At 41.1% G+C, this 17,059-nt stretch overlaps 1 protein-coding gene across 2 annotated transcripts in view; it reads left to right on the top strand.

Moving 5' to 3' along the window:
* Nucleotides 1-875: 875 nt before the first annotated feature.
* ROPN1 (rhophilin associated tail protein 1) overlaps nt 876-17,059 on the top strand; it is a 39,870-nt gene continuing 23,686 nt past the window's right edge. Inside the window, exon 1 of one of the 2 annotated variants that reach the window (XM_043997562.1) lies at nt 876-969. The gene's annotated coding sequence lies outside the window, so the exon portion shown is untranslated. Of the gene's footprint in view, nt 970-1,513; nt 1,636-17,059 lie in introns of those variants that run through there. The other variant, XM_043997561.1, reaches the window with a different exon arrangement.

The raw sequence follows: 17,059 nt of genomic DNA, 5'->3' as shown, positions 1-17,059 counted from the left end.
TGAAGACTGATCAAGAATAATCCCTCCTCCCCTCAAAAAAAAAAAAAAACCCAACCCTATGATACTCCAAATAGATGTCTATCTTAGTCCAACTTCTCATACTCCTGACAAGAAATTGACTTAGATGTAGCCTAAATCCTTCCTACTACAAAAATACAAAAAGAAATACAATTCCACACTAGAGAGAAGTCTTAAAATACACTCTTGGGTAAAATAGAAATGGATTTACACTAAAATGAAACGAAAATATAAATGACTTGAAAGCCAGTTTGGGCAAGGACAGCTGGAGAAGAGGAAGGAGAAAGAATCTCCCCTTTAAAGACAGATAGGAGGCAGAAGGGAGGTGGGGGAAGGATAGGGCCAGGAAAAGGTAGGATGGGGATATCTTGCCTACTCCCAGGTTTCTGTGCTACCACCCTTTTCTTCCTCCCCTCCTCCCCAAATCTTATCATATTTACCCATCACCTCCAACATACTCTAATATAAAAGGTGAGCTCCTAAAGAGCAGGATTTTCTATTTGTCTCCGACTGTTGGCATGTAGTAAGTACTTAGTAAGGGAACTGGGCTTTCCACATCTGCGCCCATGCCTTTGGCCACGCTGAGTTGTGCTGACAACGGCTCTAACCCGAAAGTTAAAGTTTTCATCTACACCTCCAAATTGCAACAAGGCTTGATTTATTGTGGTGTTGGTTGGCTAGGTTTAAGTGTTAACAAAGCAGATTAAATGTAATATTGGGTCAGGTGGGAGGGTTTTGTTTTGTTTTGTTTTAATCCCCAGGAAGACGGTTGTTAAAGATTTACCAGTTTACCCCTAGCCACAATGGTCCCTTTATCTGACCTCTGACCAGTTGGATTCTTAGCTACGCTGAGAATTCAGACACGTGGAATCTCGGAGGCAGTGGGGGGCTCAGAAGCCATCCAGGGCAGCTTGTCCGTCCCTAACCACTGACCCTCCCACCCTCAGACAGGTGACCCTCTCCCCTCTAGGTCCATTTCTTTCCTCGAAAATCACAGAAAGCTATTACCGCTTCCCCTCCCTTCTTCCCCTAAAGCCAGGGGTCGGCTTGCAGATCTCTGGCCTCACTGCCCACCCACCCCCACCCCCCAAAGATTTCCCCCCTTGCCCAGATTCGGCCCGTGCATTCGGGTGTATTTTGGTCCTTTCCGGCCTCAAACCTCAAGGATGGTTTCCACTCCCCTAAACCCTTCCCTTTAGCCCAGTTCCTCTCCCAACGGGAGCACTCGGGGGGTTTCCAGGTACCCCTAGCTCCATCGCTCCCTCCTGGGTCGCGAGTTCGAGAGCATCCCCATTGCCTCTCTTCCCCCGAGCCAATCTGAGCCCGGCCCGACGAGGGGGGTGTTTGTGACGTTTCCTCCAACAGGCCTCGACCCCTCCCCCACAGGTTGCTAAGACAGGCGAACCCGCGCGCTTGGTTGTCAAGCAAAGTAGGGGCGCAAACAAAGGGGTCCCTCCCCACCCCGCCCCCACCTGTGCCGCCCTTCCCTCTAAGGTCCTGCTGCTCTCCTTCCGCCTTGGGTGCGAGGCGTCTATCTCTCCCCTCCCCCACCCCGCCCGTGGCTTGGCGCCGGTGCCGCCAGGAGCGAGACTGAGCCCGTCTGGGAGCGAGCCTCAGGTAGCAACCCGGGGAGAGATCGGGGTGGGTCTGGGGAGCAACTTGCCCACCGTAGCCCCCTGGACCTAGCTGCGGAAGGGGTCTGCAAGACCGACTGGGTGGGCATCTGACCCCAGGAATGAGTTCTGGGGAGAAGGTCCCCAATCCAAGCCCAGTTGGTAGGGCACAAGGCATGTATCCTAAGGGCAACCCGGTATTGTGATTTTCTTAATATGGTTTGTCTATTGTTTTCACCTCTCGAGCTCCAGGCAGGAATCTTTAACCACCTACAGGACATCTCCACCTGGATGTGACACCAGCACCTCAAATTCAACATATCCCAAATGATCCCTTTCTGACCCTGTGATTTCACCACTATCTTGTCATTCAATGGCTTCCATGCTGGAAGCCTTGGGGTTATATATGGGTGGCACTTCTCTGTGGTTTCTCATGTATGATATTTTGCTAGTACTGTTGACTCTCCCTTTCCAATTTATTAGACATCCCTCACTTCCTCTCTCTTCCCATTAACCCTACAGTATCTCTTTACAGCAGTTAGGTTGGCTAGAGAGCCAGGCCTGGAGTCAGAAAGACTTTATCTTCCTGAGTTCAAATCTTGCCTCAGACACTAGCTCTGTGACCTCAGGCCAGTCACTTACACCCAATTGTCTCAGTTTCCTCATCTGTAAAATGAGCTAGAGAAAGAAATGGCAAACTGCTCCAGTATCTTTGCCAAGAAAACCTCAAATGGGGTCAGAGAGAGTCAAATGTCATTATCTGGATGGACAATTGCAACAACCTCTTAATAGGTGTTCAATCTCCACTTTCTGGATCCTCCAGCCAAGCTTTCATACCACTTTGAGACAGACTTCCTACTTCCATGATCATCTTTCTTCATCATAAACGGGTCATGTTCTACTCAAAAATCTTAAGTGGCTCCCTACTATCTTACCAAGTAAAGTTGAAAACTTTTTTTTTTTTTTTAGTGAGGCAGTTGGGGTTAAGTGACTTGCCCAGGGTCACACAGCTAGTAAGCGTTAAGTGTCTGAGGTCAGATTTGAACTCAGGCACTCCTGACTCCAGAGCCAGTGCTCTATCCACTGTGCCATCTAGCTGCCCCTTGAAATCCTTTTAAGGCCCTCCATAATCTGGCACCACATTATCTTTTTCAGCCTTATTTTGTCTACTCACCTCGAATACTTTTGTCTGTACCTTACCTAAAATGGACTGCTTTCTGCTCCACGGCCTTGTGTCCATCTCCATCTCACTGGTCATTCTGGTTTCTTCATTCATTCCTCTCCCTCATCACGTATTGAATTCTTTTTTTTTTTTTTTTAGTGAGGCAATTGGGGTTAAGTGACTTGCCCAGGGTCACACAGCTAGTAAGTGTTAAGTGTCTGAGGCCGGATTTGAACTCAAGTACTCCTGACTCCAAGGGCGGTGCTCTATCCACTTCGACACCTAGCTGACCCCGTATTGAATTCTTAATCATCCCAGAAATTGCTCGGGATCAGACATTCTCAGAGTTGTAAGGAACCTGAGAGGTCACCTGAGACAGAGATTCTTTACCTGTTTGTCCATGTGTGATAACCCCCTTTGGCAGTCTGGAAAGCCTACGGACCCCTTTTCAGAATGTTTTATAATTAATTTAATGAAATGCTAAATTTCAAATGGAAAATAGTGAAAATCAAGATGTACTTTTTCCCCATCTATGGTCTGTGAACTTGGGTGGGGAAAAATACATCTTTTTTTTTTTAAATGCAATTTTCTTAAACCTATCCACAGATCCAAAGGGGGCCCAAGAATCCCAGGTTAAGAACCCCTGATCTAGAAGGACACCCACCACACCTGAATAAAAATCCACTCTACACCATACTTAACTAGTATACAGCCTTGGCTTGAAGACCTCTAGTGAAGGGAAACTCACTCAACCTTGAGACAGCCCTACTGCCCGTACTGTTGTAAAGCTGTTAACAGTAGGAAGTTTTTCTTAATATTAAATCCAAATCTACTTCTCAACAGCTTCTTCGTATTATTTCTAGTTCTACCCTGTGCCCAAACATGATCTTAAAGCCCTCCACTAGATTGCTCTTCTCTGGACTCTTTCCAGGTCATCAACATGCTTTCTAAAATGTGGTCCCTACAAATGAAAACAATGTCCCAGATGGTATTGGACCAGAGAATAAAAATATAGCAGTACTCTCATCTCCCTGATCCTGGAAACTCTATCTCATTGCAGCCTAAATTTACATGAGCTTTTTTGGGTGTCATATCACACTGGTAAATCGGATTGACTTTGCAGTCCACTAAAAGCCTCAGATCTTCCCAGGCAAACTGCTGTCTAGCCCTACCTCCCCCTTGTCTTGTACTCAAGAAGTTAATTTTTTTAACCCAATGTAAAACCAAATTTGTCCCTATTAAATATAATTTTATTATATTAATTTTATTAAATTATTTTATTAAGTTATTAAAGTTAAAGATTCTAGAAATTCTAGGTTCTAGATTCTAGATTTAGGAAGAATTGCTGATGTGTAGGTTGACTAGCATCCAACAAAACAGCTACCCCTCCCAGTATTGTCTCATCCATGGACGAGTGAATGATTCCTTCTCTGCAACTTAAAGGGCATTTTTTAATTGCCTGGTTCACTGGGAGGTTAACTGATCTGCACCAGAGTTACCCAGACAGTATGTGCCAGAGGTAAGACTTGAACACAGGTCTTCCTAAGCTGCTGGGCTGGCCCTCTCTCTCCTCTTTGTCCAAAGAATTGATTAACAGACAAACAAAAAAACAAAAACAAAAATACCTCAAACTGCCCTGAACCAAAGACAGATCTCTGGGAAACTCCAAGGCTGAGTAAAATGAAGGAACTTTACATTTATTACCATTTAATTTCATCTTGTTAGAACCAATCCAAGCATTCTATCTTGTCAAAAATCCTTCTGGATCCTGATTCTGTCATCCAATGTATTAGCTACTCCTTATTTTGGTTATAGGATAATTTGATAAATTGATAATCCTTTGTATCCACTTTGGTCTTTTTAAATAACTCCCCCTTTTCTTCCATCAGAATTGTGTCTTAAATTTTCATTTTCCAGAGCTTCCCATCCTTCCTGGGTTAACTCGTCCTGCAGATTTTTATTCCATTCTATGTCATCCTATCTATCCTTTCTCTAAACCCTTCCAAAGCCATTCCTCCCAAACCTAAATTACATATCAGACAATACCTGGTTGTCCTCTCCTCTATTGCCAAGGATAAAATGGAGTGGCCACTCCTGCCCCTACCTCACCTTTCTACTTCAGCAGCCAGTTCCTCCTTATGATTGAGAATCAGGTAGAGAATAGCAAGTCACTCTCATCACTTGCTCTGTCTTTTGAAGGATGAAATTATTATTAATGCAAACCAAAAAATTGTTAGGCAGTTTGTTTGAGAGGTCCAAATAATTGAAATCCCCCATCACTACTATAGCATAACTCCATGCCAGATTTATCTTTTCCCCTGAAATGTCTTCATCTATTTACTTCCTCTTGTCTGGGTTCACTCTAGCAATCTTCCATGACAACATATTTTTGATTTCTTCCTCTGTTGACCTTCTACTAAATTTTCTCTACCATTCTTCCCCTACTCTGGCTCCTAGACTTCCTTACAAGCATATCTTCTTAACACATAATGGCACTCCTCTTCCTGTCCCACTGCTAGCCTCATGCTGTTTTACCTTTTCTGGTTTTTATAAGATATATTCTTCCATGGGGGCAGCTAGGTGGTATAGTGGATAAAGCACTGGCCCTGGATTCAGGAGGACCTGAGTTCAAATATGATCTCAGACACTTGACACTTACTAGCTGTGTGACCCTGAGCAAGTGACTTTAATCATGGCCCCTCCAAAAAAAAAAAAGATATATTCTTCCAGAGCAATCTTATTCTCCATCTTACTACATGGTAGTGGTAATTTTGAGATCAGATTTACCTCCTTTCTTTGACTTCTAGCTCATCTTGCTTGTTATCTATGCTTTGTGCCTTTCTGTATAGATATCTGAGGACATCTGTTGGCTTCTTTATTGAATTTTGTGTCCTGTGAAGTTATTCTACAAAGTAACTACTCTCTAAAGTATCTAGTTTAGCAGATATAGATGTATTCAGTTTTCTTGCTCTTCTTTTTCAGTAAGCCACTTTTATAAGATTTTTTAAAGTAGGAAAAGACAGATTCACCATTAGTATACTCCATTACTCCATACTTCATTAGTATACTCCACTTCTGGTAAAGAGTACATCATTCCTAGATTTAGCCACATCTCCAATATCAGGTACCATGTTCATTTCCCAAAACTGCCCCTTTCTTCTGAATCCCTTTGCCTTCTATTGAGAGCAATGACATCCATCCACCCATCCTTCCAAAATCATTAGTTTCTTGCCAAGACTTTATCATTACTAGAAAGGCTTTGGGGGCAGCTAGGTGGCACAATGGATAGAGTACCAGCCCTGGATTCAGGAGGACCTGAGTTCAAATCTGGACTCAGATACTTAACACTTACTAGCTGTGTGACCCTGGGCAAGTCACTTAACCCCAATTGCCTCACCAAAAAAAAAAAAGAGAGAAAGAAAAGAAAGGCTTTCTAGATCCCTTCCATCAGTATCCATATGAAACCCTGAAAATGGGTAGTAGTTATTACATTTGACAGAATTGGGGAGGTTTCCAGTAACATCCTATACCTGTATTTCAGGAAGATAGACTTCCCTATTGTTAATGTCCTATAACTCAGAAATCATCTCACTAGGGAACACTTCCCTGATTGACCTTTGTTGGTAAGGAGCTTCCCTTTGGACTTTAGCACTTTGTTGTGTATCTCCTAAATTCATTTATCATGTAATAATCTGAATTTTATCATCTGATTTTGTGCTAATCCCCATCACGGGGCTACAAGATACATGAAAGAAGGGACCATGTCTTAGGTAAACTTTCTATCTCCTTCCAGACTAGGAACTTAATAAGTATTTGTAGGGGGCAGCTAGGTGGCACAGTGGATAAAGCACTGGCCCTGGATTCAGGAGGATCTGAGTTCAAATATGACCTTATACACTTGACATTTACTAGCTGTGTGACTCTGAGCAAGTTACTTAACACTCATTGCCCTGCCCCCCACCCAAAAAAAGTTTTTGTAGAGTGAATCAAAGAATGAAAGAATCAAACTCTCCCTATAAATGTATGAAGCACAGTAAACTTCATATTATTTTGTCACCATGGCCAACATTTATTCTCAGTCTAGCTTCCTCATTCCATGTATCGTACTACTGTGTCATCATCTTCCCTGCTCTAGCTGCCTAATGAAAATTCATTTACATTAACCAGAGCCAAAGGTAATTTTAAAAGGTAAATCTGTTATGTGGTGGATAGACACAGAATTCTTCCAGAGCCAAATTCAATGGAACAAATGTTTATGAAGCACCTACTATGTGCAAAACACTAATAGAAATTTAAAGATGATTAAATGCCAGAATAAGGGATTTAGATTTTATTTTCTGTATAGAGTTGGATTCAATTGAAGGTTTTTGAGCTGAGGAAGGGATGTGACCAGAAATGTTCACTGGGAAGATTTAACTTCACAATATCATGTAGAGTGTATTGTGAAAATAGGGGAAAGGCTGGAGGCAAGGATACTTGTCAGAAGAATATGACAGTGGGCCATCAGAGGCAGAACTAGTACTTTAATTAGGGTCATGGCAGTGGGAATAGAAGGGGGCACAGATGAAAGAGACTGCAGAGTTAGAACCAGTGGGACTCAGCGATTGATTATATTATGGGAGGAGAATAAAAGAAAGGGAAAAATAAAAGGTGACTGAAGTTTAAAGGAAGTAGAAAATTGGGGGGGGGGAGAATAAAAACCTCAGTTTGGTATTTTTTAAGTTTAGGGTGTCAATGAGACATCCAGGGGGCAGTATATAACAAGACAGTTGAAGATGTTGTGGGTGCTGAATCTCAAAAAAAAGTATAGGGGTTGGAAAGATAATTTTGGAAGTTGTCTGAATAGCAATGAGAATAGATTATATCAATTAGACAGAGAATGTAGAAAGAAAAGATCAGCCCAGGATAATACTTTGTTAGATTCCTCTATTTAGAAGATGGCAGGAGAGATCAGAGCCAGTCAAGGAGCCAGAGAATAATCGATTATTTAAGACAATAAATAGTTTGGGGATTCGTGTTCTGGATCATCCATTCCTCTAAGCCCTTTCACTAGCCTGGACTGTCTAGGGCGAGACAAACCTCTACATCAAACACATATCCAACAGTTGTTTTACTGTCTTTCAGATGTGAGTTTGAAGCTAACATTGAATGTTCTCTGAATGTTGGCCGTGACTCAGTCCTCCCAGGACTAAATACACAGGGACATCACCTATATGTGTGTCCCAGTGCTATAAGCAGGACTTGGCCCCATGGTGCTAAAATGGAGAGAGTACAGACTGCTCTGATACTGGTACTTTTGATCATTAGAAACGACTCAGCTGAGCATTCAGTTAGGGAGAGGAGTCCAAGGGACCTGTGATCTAGCTGATCTGGAAGGTCACTTTAACAGTGCAAATCACAACTCATCCCCTATGAGATTCTTGTCCCAAGTCCTCCTGAAAGTATGGGGACAGGGAGTCTATCCCATGGGCCACAGGTCTTCCTCACTTTCTCTTGACCCTACTGTAAAGAGACAGTGGTAAACTGGCTGTTCATCTCTCATCACTTACCCTTCCCATGTGATCAGCCTATCTTCTTTTCCTATTAGACAATTCCTTAATGGCATCTTTTACTCCTGATCCTATCTTTAATCCTTTTTTTTTTTTTTGGTCATGCAACCCATAAAATACATTAGCAAGAATAATTAGGTAAAATAGGAAGCTACCAGATTACATGGCTCTTTCTCTCCCTTCTCTTCATCATTCCCCAACCTCCCATCCCACAATCCCTAACTCTACCAACAACTAAACCAAAGATGTGCTCCTCCTGGGCCTTGCCCCAGCTTGGACTCTGCCCCAGTCCATGCCTCCCCAACAGAGACCTGGGTTTCCAGAGTTTCTGCCCAAAGGATCTAGTGTCCTGCAGCTCGCTACCTCCATCTCTGCACAGGATAACTTATGCAAGCTTGCCCATTGCATGTCCGATGAGTTAATTGCTAGACTCTGGTATCTCCAATAGCTATTTGTAGAGCCTGGCCTATTCTGTGGCTCTATATTTCTTACTTTGATTGTGTTACTCACACATAGACAGAGAACCCCTCTTCTAGACTAAAAGAGAGTTTGCCAATGGAGGTCTATTCTGTGTCTAAATTTGTTAATCACTTAATACACAGCAACACACCTGTGAATACCAGAAAATAACTGTTGTTACTGACTTCAGAGAGAAAGGAAAGAGATTAGATTTAAGAGAGAATGGATTGAATTTGAAGGATTGATTCAAGAACTAAGCACTGTTATAAATGACTGGGGAAGGACATGGAATCTGAAGATCTTTAAACTTGAGAAAGAATTCCCCTGACTCCTTTTAGCTGTCTGAACTGAATGAAGGGTCATTTTGCCCAGAAGTAAGGAAGCCCAACTAATCTAAAATGTCTGTGGTATAGGAATGAAACTACAAGCAACTTGAAATCATATGGGAGAAAAAAGGGAGGCAACAAGGACCGGATCAGAATGAAGATTAGGTTTCCATGCTTAGATTTACTGTGAAGGGATAGAAGATAACAAGAATTAGTAACTTAAAAGGAACATAGCCATTCCCCAAGTGTGTCCTGTAATTTTTCAACTTTGGAAGGGTTGGAGGTCATTGGGTTTTTTTCCTATTCCCCTTGAAATAAACCCCCCAAATGTCACCCCTTTACTTAATATCAACATAATCCAATCCAATGGAGGCAGCTAAGTGGCACAGTAGATAGAGCACCGGCCCTGAAATTGGGAGGACGTGAGTTCAAATGTGGCCTCGGACACTTATTAGCTGTGTGACCCTGGGTAAGTCACTTAACACTAACAGCCTTAAACATCTGGGGCCATCTCCAAACATCCTGATGTATATCTTGCCACTGGACCCAGATGGCTCTGAAGGAGAGATTGGTGACCTTGCACAGTCCTCCCTCACTTAAATCCAATTCAGTGCAAGTCATGACATCACCATGATGTCATGGTCCTCTTTGAGAAGAAAGGACAAAACAACAATCTAATAGAATACAATCAAATCAATAAAATCCTACAATAAGCCAGAGAATATGTTAGATGTTGGGGTAACAAAACCAAAACCAAATTAACCCTTCCATTAAGGAGTTTACATTCTACTGGGGGGTGACAGAAAACATGTTTTAAACATAAGTATATATGGATCAGCTAGGTGGTGCAGTGGATAGAGCACCGGCCCTGGAGTCAGGAGGACCTGAGTTCAAATCTGGCCTCAGACACTTGACACTTACTAGCTGTGTGACCCTGAGCAAGTCACTTAACCCCAACTGCCTCACCAAAAAATAATAATAATGAGTATATACCTGATAACTTCTTAAAGCACACTCTAAGGAGAACATTGTTTTATTTAGAATGGGTCAGTTCATTTGAGGTTAACTCAGTGCTTTCCAAATATGTTAACACTTTAGTTGGATTTGAGTAATGATATAATTCTTTGAAATTAAGTACATACAGCTATCATTCCAAAGTACCAATGGGCACTTTTTGTAAATAGGACATAACACATTTAGATATTTATGTTATGTACAATATACAGAGGCACAAATATATACTTATATGGTATTTAAATTTAAAAAGAACATTGAGTTCAATTTTCTCATGTTTTAAAGGTAATTTCAGGTCCATGAGATGGTAAAGAAAGATATTATATCTAGATCTTTGCCTCTTTTGTTCCCACTGTAAAATTAAAAAGCGAACTCGATGCTATACCAAAAATAGTTGCTTAATTAATGCTTTCTAATGACAATGATGATCATGATAATGCTGAAGTGATAAGATTAAAGCAGAAACAAAAGGGAAAAGGAAATGTGCTTTTTAAGGGAAGTGCTAGATGTGTGCCCACCTAACACCGAGGAACTGCCACTGGGCACACAGGAGTTAGAGTGCTTTGGTAACTACCTGCTCTATAACCAGTCATGTCATTTGAACTGGGATCAGTCCTAGGGAGCCAGGCTTCTAAGGAGAGATAAAATTCACTTTTTACAGTCTTTGGCTCATTAAGCACCAACACCCTGGATGCCCAGAGCAAATTTACTTGTAGTTTAGGTTATGCTCACATCTAGAGTTTCTCCAAAAAGAAATAAAAGGACACAAACTCATCATATAATATGTCAGATATAAAAAAAAGTAATTTATTTGTACACAAAAAGAGATGCTAGAAATAAAAGACTCAGTGAGTATTAACAAAATAACTTGAAATATAGACAATAACTCCCTATAACTACTGTTAAGGTCTGCTATGATGCTGACACTTAAATCTCATGAGAACATAAACCAGTTTACAAGACTACTAATTAGGCATCTTACATTTCATTTCGTTCTGCATTGTCTAAACAACGCCAGGTTCATGTCTGATATTAAAACGGTCAGGTTCATGCTGATTCTCCTGTCAGAGGCTGCCCTTATCCAGAACATTGGGGTAACTTGGAGGGACTCCATGTTTGACATTCAGCTCCAACTCATAAGGACTCAGGACTTCCATATGTCTTGAACTCACAAAGCTGTATCTAAGCCTGGGTAGACATGGGTGATTTTGATAGAAAATTAATTCACATAAGATTAGGAGAGAAAAAATGTGAAAGAGGCATCCATCTCAGATGCCATGTTCTCCCAGTCCCATGGAGATTGGACAAATCATCTCTTCCCCCTACCCCTTCTCAGGAAGCAGCTTCAAATATCCTCCAGAGAGCTGGAAAGGAAGAGAAGAGACAAAGGAGCAGTCAGTTCCTTCTATATATTAAGAAGTCATCAGGGAGGTAGCTAGGTAGCACGGTGGATAAAGCACCAGCCCTGGATTCAGGAGGACCTGAGTTCAAATCTGGCCTCAAACAGCTGACACTTACTAGCTGTGTGACCCTGGGCAAGTCACTTAACCCTCATTGCCCTGAAAAAGAAAAAGAAAGCCAGTGGAAAGGAAGCTAGCCTTTCGTGTTCACATTCCTCCTTTGATACATATGCTGGCTTTAAGACCCTGTGCAAGTCATTACCTTTTGGTGTTACAGACAACTAAGACTATAAATTGCAGAGTAGGTGATAATCTCTATTGGTAGTGGGGTTTCTTCCCTCTGGGACCAATAAAATCACAGGTCCAGTACACACACACACACACACACACACACACACACACACAATCAGGCAGCAGTGTATTAGATGTCTTAGAAGGGTTAAGAGGCTAGAGGTGGAAAGATAGCTTAGGAAACTATTACAATGTATATTGGCAAAACAGTATGGCCTATAATTTATAAAACACCGATGCTCTATAGCTTTTTTTAATAAATAACTGACCCAATTTTGCCACTGAAAAACCAGTTATTGATGCACAGCCTTGGCAGTGCTGCTCACAGCTCTACAACCTATTGAAAACCCGTATACAATCAGACAAACTTTCACTAAAGTTTCATCATCATTTGTTTTTACAAGATTTGAATCTGCCACAGAGGTGTCCTGGGGGAAAAGTCTACTCTCCACAAAATGGTAAATTAGTGTTCCTTTACAGGTAAACCTGCTAGTTCTGTCAGCTATTAGGCCTTGATCAGAAATAGAAGTTCTAATTTTTCTTTTCCTTCAGAGATATGATCCTTGTGATTTTTATAGAGATTCAGGCAAAGGTTCAAAGAGAACTTTTATTTCCCAGAGTGAAGTACGTGAAGTAGGATAACTTTGTCACCTGGTGTGAATTTGGACATTCCTGGTCCAATGGTCTCAACAATCCTTGCTCCATCATACCCAAGGATCACTGGGAAAATGGTCCCATTAAATATGGCATTTGTAGCCCTACCAACAATCTGAACCCAAATTCTACAAGCAAAATAATTTCTTTTCATTATATTTTCATATACACTTATTTGATCCTTATGTAATTCTGTGGAATAGGTAGAGTTACTCATATTTTCAGATGAAAAAACTAAGAATTGCCCAGTTTACTAGAAATTAGTGACAAAAGAAATTGCAAGCTCCTTGTCAAATGTATTTCTCCATACAGTGTAAATGTTATACAATGGCTGTCCCATTTTATGTCATCTTTATACCTCCCCGAGTCTTCATTCAAGTCTTACTCTGATGCTTCTCCAGGTGGTGGAGGTGACTGGTCTCTAAAAGGCAATGTTACAGGAGTGCAAGCTCTGACTGGTCTTACCAAGATGAAAAAGCCATCAAATATGGGCCTAGTGACAGACCCTCTGCTTGTCTTTGAGGGTCTGCAGATGAGGAAACTGAGGCACAGAGAATTTAAATAACTTGTCCAGAATCACAATCAAGTTAGTGTCCACAATGGGATATGAACTCAGGTCCTTTTGACTCTAAATCTAGTGCCCAGTCCACTATGCTATTATATCCTCCTACATGTTAGTATTATATTTCCTTCATCAAATTATATTGTACTTATTATCACAGAGGGGTGGGGTGCTTAGAGGTCTAAGAGACAAGGCTTTTATATAGACTCATGGATTGAGCTCTTCTAATTCGGTCGCACTAGATTAGATGCTCTCTTAGGCCATTACAACCCTAGAATTATAGAATTCTTTGGTTAGGAAAAAAACAAGAAAGAAAACCTCAGCTAAAAGACTATTGCAGTGATACAGAAAGAAGATGAAGAGGGTCTATACCAATTAGTGGATATGGAAATATAGTGAAACAAACTGCTGATAGAACTATTTCAAAGGAAAAATTGATGGGATTCTGTGACTGGCCAAATATGGGGGATGAAGAAGGATGGGGTTAAGCCAAAGATGATTCCAAGGTTTTTACAACTGACTCATAGAAAATGATGGTGCTTCTGATAGAGTTAAGGAATTTTTTTTTATCTTTTTTTTTTTTTTTTTAGTGAGGCAATTGGGGTTAAGTGACTTGCCCAGGGTCACACAGCTAGTAAGTGTTAAGTGTCTGAGGCCAGATTTGAACTCAGGTCCTCCTGAATCCAGGGCCGGTGCTCTATCCACTGCGCCACCTAGCTGCCCCTGAGTTAAGGAATTTAAGAGAGAAAGCTAAACTCAAAGGGTAAGATGATAAAGTCTATGTCATTTTGAGATTTTATCTAAGAGGAGGCATAGGAATAGAGCTTAGATGAGGGATATTATGTTATTATGTTAGTTATGTTATATTTTATGTTGTATTATATATTTTATTCTATTCTATTATGAGAGATAATGTTTGAGGAGTTAAAAGAGTTGATAGTTAATATTAAAATGGATAAGCCCAGAGAGAGAAAGAGAGAGAGAATACAAATGAAAAAAAACAGGGGGGAAAGGGGGCAGCTAGGTGGTGCAGTGAATAGAGCACCGGTCCTGGATTCAGGTGGACCTGAATTCAAACCTGGTCTCAGACACGTGACACTTACTAGCTGTGTGACCCTGGGCAAGTCACTTAATCCCAATTGCCTCACCAAAAAAGAAAAAAAGTGGGCTAAGTATTGAGCCTTAAGGAAAGCTCATAGTTACATAATAGGAGGAAGAAGAGGAAACACCAAGGGAAGCAAGAATCAAGAAGGAGCAGTTTGAGAATTAAGAGGAAAAAGGCATGAATGTAGAGTCATGGAAGCCAAGAGACAGTTTCTTAAAGCATGATTAACACCAAATGCATCAGAGAAATCAAGGGCAAAGAGGGCTGAACAAAGCCCACTTGATTTAGTAATAAAAAAAAAATCACTCATGGGTGACCTTTAAGAGAGCAATTAATTTCAATAGGGCAGAGGGGATGGAAGCCAGACTGTGAAGGAAAGAGCTAGTGGGATGGAAGCATTAAGCAAGCAGGAGTGAAAAGGGGCTCTGTAGGAGAGCGAGATTGACCAGGCAGGACCTGGGAAGAAGCAGGATTAGGAACACAAACAATGTTTAAATAGAAGAGACCATCCCTCATTCTCTCGAATGAGAGGGAAGGATGGGAGGATAAAGATGGGAGAGTAGATGGAGAAGCATGTACCACACAGCTCTGATCCCAATGAAAGATGAGGCTCGGTCATCAGCTGAGAGCAAGACCAAGGACAGGGAGAGGATGGTCAGGAGCAGTCATTGTCGAGATTCCACTAGCAAATGAGCAAAATAGAAAAGGATTGCTAGTCATTGGCATGGGTCCCTTTGAAATGGGAGGGGAAATTCTAAATAGTTTTGCAATAAAGGAGCAAAGGGAGGTATAAAAACAGACAGTGGGAAAGAGCCATAAGTAGAGAGAATAGCATGGAAACCAATAGTGAAGAGTGAAAGAAAAAGAGAGAGAGACAGACAGAGAGAGAGAGAGAAAGGAAGGAAGGAGAAAGGAAGGAAAGAGAGAGAAAGGAAGGAAGGAAAGAAAGAGAGAGAAAGGAAGGAAGGAAAGAAGGAAAGAGAAAGAAAGAAGGAAGGAAGGAAGGAAGGAAGGAAGGAAGGAAGGAAGGAAGGAAGGAAGGAAGGAAGGAAGGAAGGAAGGAAGGAAGGAAGGAAGGAAGGAAGGAAAGAGAGAGAAAGAAAGACGAGAGAGAAAGGAAGAAATCCTCACACTATTTAGGAGAAAAGGTTTAAATAGAAGATTTTTTAAAATTAACACATAGGTATAATTTGGTACCTTTCATACCAATATTTATTAAATAAAGGTTAAGCTAATCTCCTTTTTCACTTGAAGAGATACTTTTTTTTTCCTTAAGCACTTTATTTTTCTTAATTTTAAGAGTGAAAACCATTCCCAGAGACCTAAATAGCTCTATAACTTCACCAGATTTCTAGACCTTGTCAGCCTTTGTAAACAGTAAAGTGCTATACAAAATGTGAGTTAGTGTCATTTCTTTCTTTCTTTTTCTTCCTTTCTTTCTTTTTTTTTTTTTTGCAGGGCAATGAGGGTTAAGTGACTTGCCCAGGGTCACACAGCTAGTAAGTGTCAAGTGTCTGAGGCTGGATTTGGACTCAGGTCCTCCTGAATCCAGGGCCAGTGCTTTATCCACTGCACCACCTAGCTGCCCCCATTAGTGTCATTTCTTGGGCAAACCAGTGACTATAACTCATCCATCAAGTGAGACTTCACTGCCTGCATGTGAACTAATCAAAAGGCAGTTGTTGGTTCGCCTTTTCTAAGGCTCCCTCTTTTCTAAGAGTTCCTGCCAAGAGTTAGGCTTCTTTTCTTATCAAACTCTCAGCTCTTGTTTCCTTCAGAAAGAGGAAAATTACTTAGCACCAGGATACCACTATATATTCTGTTTGAAACTCCACGGTTGCTCCTTTTTTTTGCAATCAAAATAAGTTTTCAACTGCTTTTCTAGCTTGCTTCAAGCCTTCCCTCCTCCCTTCTGATCAATACTTTAGCTGTGTCTAATGTGAACTGAAATTTGAATTTAATTATTCCCTTAGCAACCAGTACTTTTACAGCCCTCCTTTCTGATACAGAGTGCTTGGGAGTTACATAATTTCAGTTTATAGCAGAAATTCTTTTCTCAAAGGGCCAGTTTCCAGAACAAGCTTTTTAAAAAAAACAACATTTAAACAGAATTTAACAAGGCTTTTTTGGGTGGATTTCTTTTTTAAACAGTGATAAAGTGGTTTCGCCACAGGGAGACAAAGCCCTTATGTGAAACTTTAGTGAACAGAATAAGATGGAAACTAATTAAGGGCTAAAATCTGTGGTACAGATAATAGGTGTTATGGGAGGTCAGAGAAGGGAGCAATGAGTTATCTGAGGAGGTTTCATAAGGGCAGTAGTAAGAAAGGATAGAAATTGTACAGGTTCAAAGAAATTGGAAAGGCATTCTTGGAAGGAGGAACGGTATGAACAAAAAGCAAGGAAAGAAGGAAAAAATGGAAGGAATCGAATATGTTCAGTCGACTGACCCCTTAAGACAGAGAGGGTATAGGTTGCCTAGTAATGACATTAATCTGGATAGGTCATATCAGAAAGGGTCTTGAAAGCCAGGTAGAAGAGTTTTGACTTGATATTTAATTTAACCATTCCTGAACATAATAGCAAAAAGAAGCACTAGCTGTTATTGAGCAGATCAGGGATGTGACTAGAAACAGTTTTAGGAGAATTAGTCTGATGGCTATCAGGACTATGGCTAATTGGCATGATGAAGTTCAGAAAGCAGAAAAAGGGGAGGTAGGGAGATCAGCTTGGGGGTGTGGGGAGAGGGTGAGAAGCAGTGTGCTAAGTAGAAATCCAGATTTGAAGTCAGGAGGACCAAGGACCTCTACAGAGGAGGGATGAATGGGAATTCCAAGAAAGGGATATCATTTCCAAAGAAGGGATGTGGAGGATTTTGTGACAGATTTAGTTAAAGGAAAATGGAG

Source organism: Dromiciops gliroides, chromosome 3, assembly GCF_019393635.1.
Source record: "Dromiciops gliroides isolate mDroGli1 chromosome 3, mDroGli1.pri, whole genome shotgun sequence".
Taxonomy (NCBI): Eukaryota; Metazoa; Chordata; class Mammalia; order Microbiotheria; family Microbiotheriidae; genus Dromiciops; species Dromiciops gliroides.
The sequence above is the reverse complement of the archived record's forward strand: the minus strand, read 5'-3'. Positions and strand labels throughout refer to the sequence as shown.